This window comes from Cibotium barometz, chromosome 9 (genome assembly GCF_041138505.1).
Source record: "Cibotium barometz isolate CiBa-2024 chromosome 9, ASM4113850v1, whole genome shotgun sequence".
Classification (NCBI taxonomy): Eukaryota; Viridiplantae; Streptophyta; class Polypodiopsida; order Cyatheales; family Cibotiaceae; genus Cibotium; species Cibotium barometz.
In genome coordinates, this window is record NC_141054.1 from 62,113,838 (window position 1) to 62,131,201 (window position 17,364).

At 49.7% G+C, this 17,364-nt stretch overlaps 1 protein-coding gene and 1 long non-coding RNA gene across 7 annotated transcripts in view; one reads left to right on the forward strand and one right to left on the reverse strand.

Annotated features, from left to right (window-relative positions):
• Window positions 1–17,364, forward strand: part of LOC147635804 (uncharacterized) — a 116,499-nt gene that overhangs the window by 71,769 nt on the left and 27,366 nt on the right. The window lies entirely within an intron of this gene.
• On the reverse strand, window positions 3,731–4,542 carry LOC147635807 (uncharacterized). Its single transcript, XR_015266711.1, has 2 exons — window positions 4,447–4,542; window positions 3,731–4,334 (listed from the first exon to the last, which is right to left on the reverse strand). It is a non-coding gene; the product is annotated as an uncharacterized LOC147635807 (long non-coding RNA).

The window sequence follows — 17,364 nt, forward strand, 5'->3', positions numbered from 1 at the left end:
CTCCTCCCATCGCTAGCTCCCCCGCCTCAGCTCCCCCCTCCCCCCCCCTCCCCCCGCCCCCGCTATCCTCTCTCCTTCCGCTTCTCCGTTTCCTCGTAGGGCTGTGTCCCTCCCGTTGGTGACCCCGGTCTCTGGCCTTTTCCCTCTGGAGAACTCCATGGAAGCCGCTCCGACTACCCTTGCCGATTCCGGTCTCCGTCTGGAGTTCACAGTTGTAGATCATCAGTTGTTTGTTTCCACAGTATCTGCTCTTGAGGCCTCCTCCTTGGTCTGCAAGATAGTGCGTAGCCGTCCGATGCGGAGAGAGCTTCGCGACCTTCTGCAAGGCAGCCTCGTTGGCGTGCTACCAAGATCGTCAGCGTCGATTTTTTGGGACGTGGCTACTACCAGGTGGATTTCGAGTCCCCCCAGGCAGCTCAGACGGTGCTGGCTCGGAGCCCCATTGCCCTCCGCTCATCCCGGGCGTTCCTGGCGCGATGGACTCACGGTTTCGACCCCGCTTCTGACCTGCTAGCAGGCGCGATAGATCACTATCTGCTTTCCTGGACTCCGCAGGGAGTACTTGCCCCTCTTGTCATCCATTGGCAAGGCGTTCGGGCAGGTGGTGGAGACGCCTCAGACAGCGGCTTCAGTGATAGCTCGGGCAGCAGGACTCCCGGCCATTCGTGTTGTGGTTTCGTCACCAGAGTCCCTCCCGAAGACGATCCTCCTCCCTTGTCTTTCTGGAGGACACCTGATACAGCGCGTGGAGTATTCGGGCCTCCCCGGCCAGTGCTACATCTGTCGGGAGATGGGCCACCTCGCACGCGCCTGTCCCCGCAAGGGGGTTCATCCTTCACGCTCTGCCGCCTCTGGACCCCCTTCAGGAGGCCCGAGGGGTGGCCATCCACCTTAGAGACCGGACATCCCTGGCTCGTCTCAGCAGGCGCCATCATCTGACGAGCAGGCCCCGGCAGAGGATGCCGCGCAGACCCAGGAGGCTGGCGGATGGCAGGAGGTTCGGCGGCGGAAACGCCCGGCCCGCAAGGACCGTCGCAGACGCCAGCAGGCAGGACAGGCTGGCGGACAGGCGACTCCGGCTGGCGTCCAGGCACCTAGCCGCACTTATGCTCCAGTCAGGGATAGGCGGCCAGCAGGTCCCACCCCGATGGACGAGGATTCAGTCTCAGTGCCCGTTGAGGCCGCCGGTGGAGCCCCCCACGTGGAGACCCCGCTCCCGTCTTCCCCCGCGGGGGGCCGCGCCCCCTCCATGGAGCAGATTCTTGAGGATCCCGGGCCGCACTCTGCGACCCCCGGCCCCTCTTCCCCTCACTCGGAGAGCACTCCTTCCACCCCCCCCTCTCCCCCCCCCAGCCCCCCCCTCCCGCCTCCCCCGGCGGCCCCCCCTGACACCTCTCCTCTGGCAGATGCCTCTCCATCCTCTCCTCGCTCTCCCCCCTCCTCTCCGCGAGCCACCATCCCTCCTTCGGCCTCTCCAGGATACTCCTCCAGACCACCCACTGCCCCGGGGCAGCGCAGCTGGGTAGGCCAGAGTTCAGTTCAGCGGCTGTTCCACCGCCACTCCGGGCCGGTGGAGATGGCAATCCTAGCTTCGCCCGCCACAGAGTTCACTCCAGCCTCCCCTGGGGGGGCCCCGCGAGTGATGGGGCTTCCAGTGGATTACGGTTTTTTCAGGTGTCTCCAGCTGGATGCTGGCCCGTTTGAGACACTGGTCGCGCCCTTGTGAGTTTGCGTGGTGTGCCATCCCTCTCGTTCTCCTTCAATGGTGAGCAGCATGGTGGCCTTCTCCTTTCCTCTCAGTGTTGCCCCAGACACAGCATGGGATTGCAACTCTGTAGAGGAAGTTTTGCGTGATCAGATACTGGAGTTTTCTCACCACTTCAGTGACTTGGGGCTCACGGACCTATTGCAGACCCGATTACACTGAGCCCGCATGAGCTTGTTTGGTATAGGAGATTGGCGGGCGGATCCGGTCCACACCTCAGTTGAGGCGGTGCTACTGATTCTCCTCCACGCCACCCCGAGGATGCAGCCTACCTTTAGATACATATATGCAGAGGATTGGTCTCACGCCTATGCCCTGGACAGGGCGAAGGTGGAGTGGGGCTGGACACAGAGACAGGTCACCCTCTTTTTGGAGAGACTCCGCACCCGGACAGACAGTGACTATTCTCCCTCCAAGCCGGCGCCCAAGACTCACAGAGTGGAGGGCAGCTCATCCGGGCCGGCTGAGAGGGGTGAGCTAGTGGCGGCTGCTTCACTTGCCATAGCTGATCCATGAGGATCCTCTCATGGAACATCCAGGGTCTTGGTGGACCTCGCTGCTACATTGGTCGGGGCAGACGCACAGGAGTCGCAGCGGCACTGCTTATGGGATTGCCCACAGGCACAGCAGGTCTGGCAGCGCGCTCTCAGGATGGTTTTTGCAGGCTCGCCAGGTGAGATGATGGTGACGTGGGCTGCGGTGGCTTGGGCCACGGACAGCGGCCCGGCCCTTGGATACGAGGACGTCCCTGGCAGTGTGACCATCCAGGTCTCTGACAGGGCGATGGCGGTGGTTCTGACGCCAGACTTCTATTCGGCAGTCTCCCAGAAGGGGGACGGGCACAGATGGGAGATGATCAGCAGCATGACGGCTTGGCACATATGGAGAGCCCGATGCAGGGAGGCCATAGACCGCCAGGCGACTCCACCGGCGGAGGTCATACAGGCCCTCTGGGTGGACATCATTCACACCTTGAGAGGACACTGGGGGAAACTTCAGGGCGACTCGGATCGCATGAGCGATCGCCGCAAGGCGTTCCTCCGCACTTGGCAGCTTGGCCCTTTCCTCATCGCGAGGGGCGAGGATGTCACTTGGCACTACAGGCCTCCAGTTTGGCTCTTCTCACCTCCCGCATGTATTACTAGGTAGCCCCCCCCCCCCCCCCCCCCCCCCCAGAGAGCGGCCAGCCACGGGGGTGGAGCTCTGGTGTTCACTGTGTTTATTATCCCTCCTTGTGAGGTGAGCTTTGAAGCCTTATGGCGTTTTCTCATTAACTAATAGAAGGATCGTGCTTCCAAAAAAAAAAAAAAACCTGATTGCTATTGCTGGGGTTTGGTACTAGACTACCGTTGCTTAGGCTTGCCTCCGTTAATTTCTTCATTTTGACCCACAGTCAAAGCTCAATCATATGTGCTGGGTTCAAAGTTACAAACTGTGAACCTGATGTTAGAATCTAATCCGCGAATGAATTGATCCATCTTGGCTTGCTCAGATAACCCTAACTGTTGTGCTAAAATGAAGCACAGGTGACCCGTTCTGTCTGAGTCCATAGAACTCATCTGCCAAGTTGGTCAAATACTAGGGAGGGAGAAATCTGGTCTTAAGGTCATGGACAAAAGTATCCCAGCGAAAAGTTGTGACACCTGTGGTCGGGTCTGTATGAAGACTAGACCAATGCTGCCACCAAGTGATTGCCTCACCCGTAAGGTGGGGAATTGCTACGTGGACTCTATCTTGAGAATCAATGATCCTAGCTAAAGGAAAATGAGCAGCAGTAAATTGATGAATAAACTGATTAACAGCTAAATGATCACGCTTACCATCATACTTACTAAAGTTCGGTTGAGTTCGAATTGAAAGAGTGCATAGAGCGGAAGCAGAGTGGCACTAGAATGTGCTGAACAGAGAGTGCAAGAGAGAGAGAGATATTGTGAGAACTATGCTGAATATACTGAAGCAAAACAGTCCCAAGCAAGAGACACTACAAGTCTCATAAGTGAGGGAGCAAAATATGTACAAGACTGAGTGAAACAAGAGAGGCCAGCACCCACTATTTATAGTGAGGGAATGCTGGCCGACTGGAGCTGATAAATAGGCCGACTAGAGCTAATGGACATGGCCAACTGGTAAATGCCAGAACATACAGGTCCACATATTACATGGGCGACTTTTTCTTTGGCAGACTTTTTCCTTTTTTTTCATGGTTCTCGCATCCAGTTATCCGTGAATACATATACTCATTCTATACCCTTCAAGTGTTTTGTAGACATTTAATATATTATTCTTCCTTTCTTATAGTTCCCCGAAATTGGCACATGCATCCATGTTGGGGATGATGCATGTGACATCTTGCAAAAACAATTCAAGCTTGTTTGGAAGGAAAGAGCCAAGCAGTTATCAAACTGCTAGGCATGTCAAATTAGTACCAATTACACAGTTCTATTTAGTTACAAAATATTGCACCAAAGAGACTACTATTGCACCTTGGACCAGTCTGCAGATACCATTTAATCTCATATCGCTTGAAATCACCATCAACCATAGAGAAGTGGAGCTCACTGCCTGTCTCCTGTAGATCGTAGAAAATCAAACCCCCGTACTTAACAAAGGATATCTGTTAAAGTTCTAGGCAATCTCATAAATTGAACTAAAAAACTCCATAAAGGAGAAGTGGGCTTTACCTGGTTTGGAAACTCTTCCAAATCCAAAACAACACGGGCTTCGATGTTCCAATACATTGTTCTCTGCATTCCCCGTTGTAACAACCATATACGCCCGGGATATGGACGGGATCTTCTCACTGACACCATCACAAACTTACAGATATGTTAAAAATTTAAAATCGGACATGCGTTGTAGACAATAATGACCTAGCATGCTGAAATGTGTATCTGTGAAGTGAATCTTGTGTTGCGATGAGAACATCCTTGAGCTGTTATTCTAGTTCATTATCGGACACATGCCAATGCCAATAGGTGTACTTGTTAAGTGAAACATGTGTTGTGACCTAGCATGCTGAAATGTGTATCTGTGAAGCGAATCTTGTGTTGCCTTGAGCTCATATTACAGCTCATAAGGCATAATGGCATGTGTTACTCTAGTTCATTATCGGACACATGCCAATGCCAATAGGTGTACTTGTTAAGTGAAACATGTGTTGTGATCTAGCATGCTGAAATGTGTATCTGTGAAGTGAATCTTGTGTTGCAATGAGAACATCCTTGAGCTCATATTATAGCTCATAAGGCATAAGGGCATGCATTATTCTAGTTCATTATCGGACATATGCCAATGCCAATAGGCGTACTTGCTAAGTGAAACATGTGTTGTGAAAGCATGTGTGCTGCATATTAACAACAAAACTCACCTGCAAACTAGGTTAGGGATGAACTCGCTGAGCCGTTCATAATCTGTCAAGACTTCCCACACGTTCTGAGGGCTGGCTTCTACCAGAATGCTGGCCATGATTCGTCGCTCTCTCCAAGAGACAGTCTCCACATGGCATTCTGCACTATTTTTGGACTTTCTGACGTCACGGTCATCCTGTAAGCTCTTTCTGACATCACCATAGACATCATTATCATCGTGCAAGCTCCTTGCACTAACATCATGGCCATCTTCATGTATGGTTGATCCATTGCTCTCTTCCTTCAATGTTTGGCCACAAAAACCTCTGCCAAGCCTTTTTTCTACATGGAGGTTTGTTCTGTTGAGCTTGGGGAGACAGCTTCTTCCGTTGAAGCGGGCGTGTGTCCAACATATATGCCACTCCCTTGGGCTTCCTAGGCCACCTACAAGTGTAATTCACCCAACCGAGCGCTCTTTGAGCACCGTCTCGCAAATATTTAACACTCGTAACAGTTATGAAATGGAAACAGCACAAGACAAAGACAATGCTGAAAATGAAACTTTGCACAATGATACCACACTAGAAAGAAAGATATATTAAGCGTCTACTAAAGACCCAATGGGCCTGTGAGACCAAAGTGGTAAAATAATGTCCATGGCATATCTCATCATGGAATGGAAAATAAAACAAAATGAAAACATAAATATAGCTCTCTTACTGGGGTGAAATGAAACTTTGCACAATGACACCACACTAGAAAGAAAGATATATTAAGCGTCTACTAAAGACTCAATGGGCCTGTGAGACCAAAGTGGTACAATAATGTCCATGGCATATCTCATCATGGAATGGAAAATAAAACAAAATGAAAACATAAATATAGCTATCTCATTGGGGTGATACAAAACTGTCCATGGAAACTCGTCATGGAATACTAAGAACATAAAAATATGGGAGCAACATCAGCTCTGAGTAGATGGTATACCACTCTCCAAAATGTCAAGCATGGGGTTGACGAGTATGGCCGAGAGGTCTTCCTCAACTATGTCACGTGGAAAGGTAGCTCGATGGCGGTGGAGCATGTCCTGGATCTGGAGGTGATGAGGTGATCGTGGCCGACGGGGGGGTCGAGGGCATCGGGCACGCTAGAGTGCATAGGCTCGGTCCGAGGTAACTCCTCTCGAGCGAGGTAGGTCCAAAGCAGCTCGTGGAGGGTCCACAAGATCCAATGTCGGTTTCCTCTACCTGAGAGAGAGAGAGAGAGAGAGAGAGAGAGAGAGAGAGAGACGCAGGGGTTGGTGGGGAAAGGGGGGGCGAAGAGAGAGAAATGAAATGTTATATTAATGTCTTCAAAAGGCCAAAGTGACCTATGAGACCAAAGTTACAACCATATGACATCTGATACACTATGGTTGTAACTTCAAAAGGCCAAAGAGAGAGAGAGAGAGAGAGAGAGAGAGAGAGCGTCTACTAAAGACCCAATGGGCCTATGAGACCAACGTGATACAATAATGTCCATTGCATATCTCATCATAGAACGAAAAATTAAAGAGAAACAAAACATACCTATCGCACTAGGGTGATACAAAACTGTCCATGGAATCTCATTGTGGAATACCAACATGAGAGTAGCATCAACCCTCAATAGATGGAATACCACTCTCCAAAATATCAAGCATGGGGCTAATGAGTATAGCCAAGAGGTCTCCCTCAACTCTGTCATGTGGAAAGGTAGCTCGATAGCAATGGAGCATGTCCTGGATCTGGAACTGATGGGGGGATCATGGCCGACATCCGGGGGGCCAAGGGTGCCAAGCACGCTCGAATGCGGAGGCCTGGTCAAAGGTAACTCCTCTCGGGTGAGGTGGGTGAGGTGAATGAGGAGTAGCCTGAGGTGGGTCCACAGGATCCACTCTATGGATGTCCTCCACCTCTTGGGTCCGGAAGAAATTGGTGATGGTTGGTTGGCGCAAGGGGGTCGAGAGGTAGATGGGCCGAAGCTCTCTCAAGTAAGAGGGAGAGAAGATTATGTTGCTGCCTTTGGGGCCTGAGCAAGGCCGAGGGATGGTCGTGTGCAGTGCAGCCACAACAAAGTGGGGAACAGAAGAGGGCCGGCTTACGGTGGTGGTCAACCGTCATGCACAGCATAGACACAATAGATCGCAGTGGTCACGTAGAGCAGAGCAACGTGGAACAATGCAACGTCGGCACGGCACACGAGCTGAGACTAGGGAGTAGGGACAAAGGCTCACGGCATGCTGAGAGAAGAAGAGAAGAAGAGGTTTCTTAACATTGGTAGAATGCCGCAAGGGCATATACAACCGACAGGTAGACTCAAACCCGGGTCAATCCTGGCCGAAAGAGTCCCTCCTCACACTAGCCAGTCTGAGAGAGAGAGAGAAAGAGAGAAAGAAAGAAAGAAAGATTTTATTAACGTCTTCCAAAAGACCGAACTCGGCCTATGAGACAAATCGGAGTACATGTATGGGGTATCCTATGAGAGAGAGAGAGAGAGAGAGAGAGAGAGAGAGAGAGAGAGAGAGATGAAATGAAATCTGTATTAACGTCTTTGAGAGGCCAAAATGACCTATGAGACCAAAAGTTACAAATAATCTGGTCAGATGAAGTACAAATGTCAGTGGTGTGTAACAGAAAAAAGTGAGAAAAGATCTAATGATCTATAGATATAGAGATCAAGAGTAACATGGGAAACATGGGAAACCTAGGAAGCTACTAAGAGGGGACAAAAGTGTCCACACAGAGACATCTCTAGGCACGTGAGGCTCATGAATGTGTGAGGGTATAGACGGGCCCTTAGCGGATAAAATCCCTCATAGGTCGCTAAAGCATGAAGACAAGCTCCTCCGGTCTGAACTGCCTGGAGGATATCTGGTAGTGATTTGCCATGATCTCTCTAATCCTCCCATGCTATTTGGATCTGCTACGGATATCCCCACAGAGAGAGAGAGAGAGAGAGAGAGAGAGAGAGAGAGAGAGAGAGAGAGAGAATGAAATGAAATGATATATTAACGTCTTCAGAAGGCCAAAATGAGCTATGAGACCAAAAAGGTTACAACAATTGGTGGATCTGATACAATGTCTGTGTAAGAAAAGCTAAAAACAACTAAACAACTAACTGAAACTGAAACAACTATGAGGAAAAGTACGGTACTAGGAGCTCCTAATGGATAACATCTGGGAGGAAAACTCCAGCAACAAAGGTAAGCATCATACACAAAGATGTCTCTCATCGGTCGATGGCGGATATCCTCAATGTCCTCCATGGTGAGTACTCTGACTGGACGTCTCCCATGCCGTGCTAGTATGGTCCTGATCCTCTGTTGTAGTCTCCGCTGGTGTCGAGATGGGCCTCTCATCTTGGGGTGCCTGGACCGCGCCCCAACTCTATAGCCCGATCAATCAGTGTACCTCTGGTGCCGCTATACTCTGCGGGCTAGCTGCAATAACTGCTGGCCTGACTGCTCAATCTCTGGTTGAAAGAAGTCTGTAATCTACCTCTATAGGTGTCTCTCCCTCTCTGATCCCCTCCCTCTCAAGAGACCCTCTCTATGTCTACGCAGCTCCAGCAAGTATAATCCGAGGCATGTCCAATCCTGGTATCTCATGACTCTAGAAAGTGGTCCGAAACCCTCTCTAAACAAGCAGTGCAAATGGCCTCGTATCTCATAATATATTGGACAGTCACATATGTAATGTAACTCTGTCTTTGGCTCCATCTGGCACAGCTGACAAATCCTGGCCTCAGCTCGTACTCCTCTGAATCTGCCAGTCTCAATCTCTAGCTGGTGTAAGGATGTGCGCATCTGACCAATAGCACACCGTACCCCATGAGAAAGATGAGTATCCATGTAGCTCGGTCTAATCACAAACCCATCCTCCATGAGCTAGAGAAGATGATCTCTATAGAAAGCCATCTTCGTACCAAGCTCGTGTGTCGGCTGTATCCATGTCCTAGTGTCCAGCTGAGTCAAGTCCTGCCTGATAAGTCTGGTAATCTCTACCCATGTGAAAGAGAGGGAGCCTGCATCTAGGGAGTACTGAAATGGAGGTAGCCTGTCCATACTAAAGCCATGCAGTTGGAACCAAGCTGTCACTCTGCATACCAACATGATCCGTCTCCCTGTGATGCCAACTGTCGTGAAGACTCCAAAGCTAAGCGAGCGTATCTGTCTCTAGGAAGAGCCCAAGTGCTATGTATAAAGGAGACTGATCGAGTGAGTGCCTCTACTACCAATGGGGGGGCAGCCATCTCTGCACGGATAATATCATGTGGTACGGAGGCCTTCGCCCTAATCATCCGGGAAATCATAGAAACCAAGGGCCTCTCCATACCTCTCCATCCATCAGTGCTACCAGCTCGGCTGTGGTGATCCACTGAGGGTCCCAATACAGCATGGCTGAAGTGACCAAAGTGTCAAAGAGCCAGAGCTTTATTCGAGCTTCCTGAAACTGAACCTGCGAGAACACATCCTCTCTAGTCTCCCCAATGTTGCATAAGCTCTGGTCAATCTGGTCTCCGCTTCTCTCCTCAGGGAAAATAGTGGGCCACTAAAAACCACACCAAGTATATGCATTTGTATACTCCACTGTCTCCTGACCATATGTAAAGGTAGGTACCGACCTCCTAACCCACTGTGCTGTGGTGTTCAACACCATCACCTTGGTTTTACCAAGGTTAATAGACAATCCACTGTCCTGTGCAAACGTGTGCAATGCATCCAAATGACGCTGCATCCCCTCTGGAGAATCTGAGATCAGCACAATATCATCAGCATACAATAACAGCGGAATCCATGTCCCTGCTAGCTGTGCTCCTCAGTCACCCTCCCGCTCTACATAGTCCGAAACCTCATCCACATACATCCCAAATAAGGTGGGGAAGGGGGCAGCCCTGTTTCACCCCAATAGTGGAGTGAACCATCTCAGATATACCCTGAGTAGTACGTACCTACCCCACAACTGTCCTGTATAAAGCCATGATTCCCCAAATCAGCTCTGTGGGCACTCCCATCTCCTGTAGTCTACGCATCAGTCTCGCTCTCGATACCATGTCAAAAGCTTTGCGGAAATCCACAAAGCAACAATAAATCCTCCTGCCATATAATCTGCCCTCCTCAATAATAGCGCTGAGTGTCAAGATATGGTCAAGAGTGGAGAAACCTCTCCTGAACCCTGCCTGCCCTGATGCACGTATGCCCTCTCTCTCTGCCCATCTACTCAACTCCTGCTCAAGAATAGTTGCATATAATCTAGCCAATGTGTGACCAATCATGATGGTACGATAATTCCCAGGAAGCATTGGATCCCCTGACTTGAAGATAGGCACAATCGTGGACATATTCCAAGTCTCAAGAAAACCCTCACACATGGCTCGGTTAAACATCATAGCAATAAGCTCTGCAAGCATATCTCTGGCATGAACAAAGTGCTCTGCTACCAAACCATCATGGTCATATGCTCTCCTTGTCCTCATCCTGTCAATAGCTTTCCTTACCATCTCAACAGTAAAGAAAGCACATGTCTCTCGGCATGGATCCGATGGGTCTGGCAGGGGTGGCTGTCCTGGTGCTGATGCTGCGCATACTCACCCCAAATCTCTATGGAGGTAATGGCTGGTGATGGTGAATGCTCATGGCATAGTCTCCATAACTCGCCTGAGTCCAGACTCATAAATAACTGATACAAATCCCTCTCTAATTGAGCAAGATAAGCCCTCTTCTTCTGTCACACTAGATGCCGGCAGGTAATCCGTGACTGTCTGTGAGTGGTAACACCCATGAGCACCTCTCTCTGTAATCTGATCCTCATCTCTCTGCACTCCTCATCATACCAACTGTTCTGGGGCATGTTCCCAGATCGTCTCCGTGTAGGCTGACTATGGGAATATGCCTCTGATGCTGCAGCATGAAGCGTCTCTATCAATATCTGAGTGAGCTCATCTAATGGCCTTCCTGGCTCCTCGGCACATAAGCCTCTGTATATCTCATCCGTGTACACGGTGTCAGTCTCCCTCGTAAAGGTATAACGAGTGTGTGTGGAGATCTATCCCAATGGAGCGGTGCTGAACTGAAATGTGAGAGTGAAGGACAAGATAGCATGATCCATTGCTATTCCAACTGGCCTAGTGCCTACCATAAAATCCTGAAAAGAGGGAATGAGACTGGGCTGAGCCATAACATAGTCCACTGTACTAGCACCATGCCGATGTGGAAAGCTAGTGAAACCGCCCGATGTCGAGAATCTCTGTAGGCCATTCAGGATGGCCAATCCATGTGCAGTCCCCATGTCCATCAAATACCGCCCATACACACTGTGTTCCTCATCCTATGAGAGTCTAGATAGGCCCATATCCCTAACATCAAGCTCTCTCAACATCTCCTCTGAGGTATCATAAAATACTATCCGGTTATGGGCGGTCCTGGCATTGAAGTCCCCGAGGAGAATGATTTCATCATCCCTGGAGAACTCCCAAATGTCATCATCCAAAATAGAAAAGGACTGCCTGCTAGGTGATGCATACACTGATGTACTAGGAGCAAAATAGCATATAGCAATGTAGAGATATCTGCCCATCTCTGCCCTCAGTCTAACCCACATGTACCTAGCCTGCTCATCTCTACGGACTATATGTATCAGTGGTTGTAGCTCCTCTCTAAACAATATTGCCACTCCTCCTGAGCCCCGTCCTCTATGCTCTGAACGAGTCTCCTGTCTACAAGCTGTCTCCCATCGGTATCCACTAACATGTGGCATGGACTGTCCAGGAGCCTGATGCATCTCACAGTAGAAGATGATGTCCCTCCCAGTGAAACTATCCTCAAAAGCCTCACATCAAGGCGTAGAGATCCATTACAATTCCAAGTAGCAACTTTGAGTGTAGTCCCAGAGGTCTCGTGCCGCCATGAAGAGCACCTCTCCATAATCACCACTCTACCATCTCTATAGAAGGCCACTTTCCCTTTCTCTCGGGCTGCCCTTATCTTGGGCATAACTTCTTTCATGTGGGCAAGTTGCGAGAGAGTGAGGTAATCTCCAAGAAATATTTTCGTCTCCTTGAGTGTAGGACGTCTCTTCAAGAAGTCCTTCTTCGCTTCCATGGAGGAAAAACGAATGATAAGTGCTCTCCTTAGAAGATTTGCCACTACCTTCTCTCTTCTTTCCCACTCGCCATGCCTTTGTGTGCGTGGCTTCAATGCCCATCATAGAGAAGAGCTCCTTGGTTTCCCCTTCCGCATCATCACGGTCTTTTAGATCGGACACTCGTACATGTAAGGCCCGGGTCTTCCTCCTTTGCTCCTCTTCAAGGGTCATGTTGATGATGGTGGGAGTGGGGATGGGTGGCAATTCTTTACCTTTCCCTTTCTTGGCAACCTCGATCCATTCCTCCGCCTTGTCCATCTTCTTTTGTGTCTTTGTGATCACCTCCATCCATGAAGATGTCTTCTCTTTATGTTGCTCCTCCTCCTCTCGAATGATCCTCATTTGTTCCTTGATGGTATTCAGCTCTTCAATAAAGGAGGGCTGAAATTTTCCATCCTCAAGCTTTCTTTTTGAAGTCGCTTCCAACTCCCCTTTTTGAGGGCTGAGATTTCAGCCGCTTGACTTTTAGCATGCAATTTGGCCTCCACTAGTCTGAAATCTCAGCTTCTTGCTTGGATGTTCTCTCTTCGAGCTCTTGGATTTTGTCAAATCCCTTCTCGAGTTTGGAGAGGCGGTTTATGATTGCGGTAACGGAAGAGTCGACCATCTTCTTGTTTTCTTTGATAATTGTGTCGAGCTTGTCCTCCACCTTCACGAGCTCCTCTTTAAACAGCCAATGGATTGGAAATTAATCCATGACACCAGCGCGAAACAGCAGCAGCAGGGAGAGGGGGGGGGTTCAAGCCATGTAGGGGAAAGAGAGAAGAGAGAAGAGATTCAGCAGAGAGAGAGTTATGGTGCTGCCTTGGGGGCCTGAGGAAGGGTGGGTGGGAAGACGGAAGCGGAGGGGCGGGCGAACAACGAAGAGGGAGAGAGAGAGAGAGAGAGAGCAGGGCGGCACAGCGGAGGGGCGGGCAAACAGCGAAGAGAGAGAGAAAGAAAGAAAGAAAGAAAGATTTTATTAACGTCTTCCAAAAGACCGAACTCGGCCTATGAGACAAATCGGAGTACATGTATGGGGTATCCTCTGTCATCCCAACAAAATGAAAAAGTACTGAATAAAAAAGCTGAATCTGGGTGTGCAGGGGATGGAGCTCTATTACTAGGAGAATGCAAAGCTATATGCATGGAGTATACAATCATGATATGCAACCTAGCTAGCTCCATCCTGTACCATACTGGGGGTATAAAATGGTATACATCAGTGAAGGGGGTGTCCACAGCTCCCTGAAGAACATGCCTGGGTGTGCTCTGAAGCGAGCCAGTCGCTCCGCATCCTCTCTGTGAAACTGAGCTCTGATCTCTGTCATCTCTCTCTGGTATAGGCGTGGTGTCCGAAAGCCAGGTGTCCTCTGTCTCCTGCGGGCTCTAAGTGTCTCTGCTCTCTGGAGAGTAATTCCCTGCCGTGTAGGGGCTGGGAGGGGTATGGATCTCTGAAAAAATGTAGTAATCTGTGTCTGTCGCCCCCCCTCTGGAGCTGTCTGAGCCTGTAATAATGTCTCTCTGTGGCGCTGTATGTCTAGAATGTATCTCCCCAGTATGCGCTGGTCTGCTGCCTCAAAGATCTGGCGTAGGGAATGTGGCTCTCTGAATAAAATGGGATATCTCTCTCTGATGGCTGTATATGCTCTGCATCTGCATACATAATGCTCCTCACTCTCCACCTCCTCTCTGCACAATCTGCATACCCTCTCCTCTCGGGGGATCCGTGCTGCTCTGCCAGTCTCAATCTCCAATCGGTGTGATGAAACTCTGAGCTGACCAATAGCCACTCGGGAGCCGTGTGGTAAAAAGCCCTCCATGTATCTAGGCCTCTCTATAAATCCATCATCAGTGATACTCATGAAGTGATCTCTGTAGTATAGCATCTTCGGTGGAAGAGGCTGTGTAGGCGAAATCCATGTCTCTCGTGTATAGAGCTGCCATAGATCCTGTCTCAATACTCTGTTCCTCTCACTATGAGAGAGACGGATATGTGGTGCATCCCTGTCATACTGGAATGGTTGTCTAGGCCATGCTGTGAGAACCAATGTGTGACCTGTGCATACCATGATCCTCTGTCTCCTGCCTCAGCCAACTGTCTAGATGCCTGAAAAGCTCTGTATGATAATCTGTCCTGTGGCATCTCTCTGAATCTGTCTAGCAGGCATATAGTCTGAAATATGGCCTCTACCATCATAGGAGGCGCAGCAAACTCTGCTCGGATAATGTCATGAGGTACTGACGGTTTGCTGCGTATCATGCGTGCCATCATGAGGGCCTGTGGTCTCTCTATCTGTGTCCACCAATGGGTAGCAAGGCCTGGCGCCCATACTGCTGCTCCATACATCAATGCCGGTGTGACTAATGTGTCAAATAGCCACCCCTTCGTCCGGGGCTCCTGAAAATGCGCCTGGTGGCACTGTCTCTCTAGCATAGCCAATGCTGCATATCCTCGTGTCAATCTAGCTCTGGCTGTTGAACCCATGGTAAAGCGTGTGGCTGCTGCAGAGAAGGTAACCCCTAGGTACACGTATGATGTCACCACCTCGACCTGGCATCCTGCGAGAGTGAATGTCAGATGACTCCTGCCCTGTCTCGATGTATGAAAGACCATAACCTTGGTTTTCCCAAGGTTCACAGTAAGACCCCTCTGTGTGCAGAAATCATGGAGTGCATGTAGATGCTGCTGTAGACCCCCTGGGGACTCAGACACTAATACAATATCATCAGCATAGAGCATAATATGTACTGAGGTACCTGCTAAATCAACTCCATCTCCGCCTCCCTGTGTAATGAAGTCAGCCACCTCATCAATGTATAACCCAAATAGCGAGAGAGAGAGAGAGAGAGAGAGAGAGAGAGAGAGAGAGAGATTTTATTAACGTCTTCCAAAAGACCGAACTCGGCCTATGAGACAAATCGGAGTACCTGTATGGGGTATCCTCTGTCATCCCAACAAAATGAAAAAGTACTGAATAAAAAAAGCTGAATCTGGGTGTGCAGGGGATGGAGTTCTACTACTAGGAGAATGCAAAGCTATATGCATGGAGTATACAATCATGATATGCAACCTAGCTAGCTCCATCTTGTACCATACTGGGGGTATAAAATGGTATACATCAGTGAAGGGGGTGTCCACAGCTCCCTGAAGAACATGCCTGGGAATAATGTCTCTCTGTGGCGCTGTATGTCTAGAATGTATCTCCCCAGTATGCGCTGGTCTGCTGCCTCAAAGATCTGGCGTAGGGAATGTGGCTTTCTGAATAAAATGGGATATCTCTCTCTGATGGCTGTATATGCTCTGCATCTGCATACATAATGCTCCTCACTCTCCACCTCCTCTCTGCACAATTTGCATACCCTCTCCTCTCGGGAGATCCGTGCTGCTCTGCCAGTCTCAATCTCCAATCGGTGTGATGAAACCATAGTTACCACGGAACGGGAACGTTCCGGGAACGTCGGATGCTAGAACGGGAGCGGGAACGGGAACAGAAGCGGATCGGGAACGTCGCGGAACGCCACGTCATATGACATGTCAGCATATGACACAAAAAAATGTAACTTTTTGTATACGGATAGCCAAATATACTTCCTAATATTTGCTCCCCCAAGACATGAACATACATTTCTGCAAGCAAAACACACCCCTCCCCAAATTTTTTTTTCTTTTTTTGCAGAACGTTCCGACGTACCGGGAACGCGCCTTCGCCCGGAACGGCGTTCCGGCGTTCCAGGAAGGCGGAACGACATTCCGTGGTAACTATGGATGAAACTCTGAGCTGACCAATAGCCACTCGGGAGCCGTGTGGTAAAGAGCCCTCCATGTATCTAGGCCTCTCTATGAATCCATCATCAGTGATACTCATGAAGTGATCTCTGTAGTACAGCATCTTCGGTGGAAGAGGTTGTGTAGGCGATATCCATGTCTCTCGTGTATAGAGCTGCCATAGATCCTGTCTCAATACTCTGTTCCTCTCACTATGAGAGAGACGGATATGTGGTGCATCCCTGTCATACTGGAATGGTGGTAGATGATCCATGTCTAGGCCATCCTTTGAGAACCAATGTGTGACCTGTGCATACCATGATCCTCTGTCTCCTGCCTCAGCCAACTGTCTAGATGCCTGAAAAGCTCTGTATGATAATTTGTCCTGTGGCATCACTCTGAATCTGTCTAGCAGGCATATAGTCTGAAATATGGCCTCTACCATCATAGGAGGCGCAGCAAACTCTACTCGGATAATGTCATGAGGTACTGACAGTTTGCTGCGTATCATGCGTGCCATCATGAGGGCCTGTGGTCTCTCTATCTGTGTCCACCAATGGGTAGCAAGGCCTGGCGCCCATACTGCTGCTCCATACATCAATGCCGGTGTGACTAATGTGTCAAATAGCCACCCCTTCGTCCGGGGCTCCTGAAAATGCGCCTGATGGCACTGTCTCTCTAGCATAGCCAATGTTGCATATCCCCGTGTCAATCTAGCTCTGGCTGCTGAACCCATGGTAAAGCGTGTGGCTGCTGCAGAGAAGGTAACCCCTAGGTACACGTATGATGTCACCACCTCCATCTGGCATCCTGCGAGACTGAATGTCAGCTGACTCCTGCCCTGTCTCGATGTATGAAAGACCATAACCTTGGTTTTCCCAAGGTTCACAGTAAGACCCCTCTGTGTGCAGAAATCATCGAGTGCATGTAGATGCTGCTATAGACCACCTGGGGACTCAGACACTAATACAATATCATCAGCATAGAGCATAATATGTACTGAGGTACCTGCTAAATCAACTCCATCTCTGCCTCCCCGTGTAATGAAGTCAGCCACCTCATCAATGTATAACCCAAATAGTGTGGGGGAAAGTGGGCATCCTTGCTTCACACCAATGGTGCTAGCAATAGTCTCGGACATACCTCCTGGACATCTGACTCGCCCAAAAACCTGCTCATATAATGCATAGATGCCCCATGTCATATCTTCTGGTATGCCAAGAGACTGCAGGCGCTGAAAGAGCCTCTCTCGTGGTACTATGTCAAATGCCTTGCGGAAATCCACAAAGCAGCAATAGAGCTTTCTCTTCCTCACTCCGGCCCGATCAATCATACATCTCA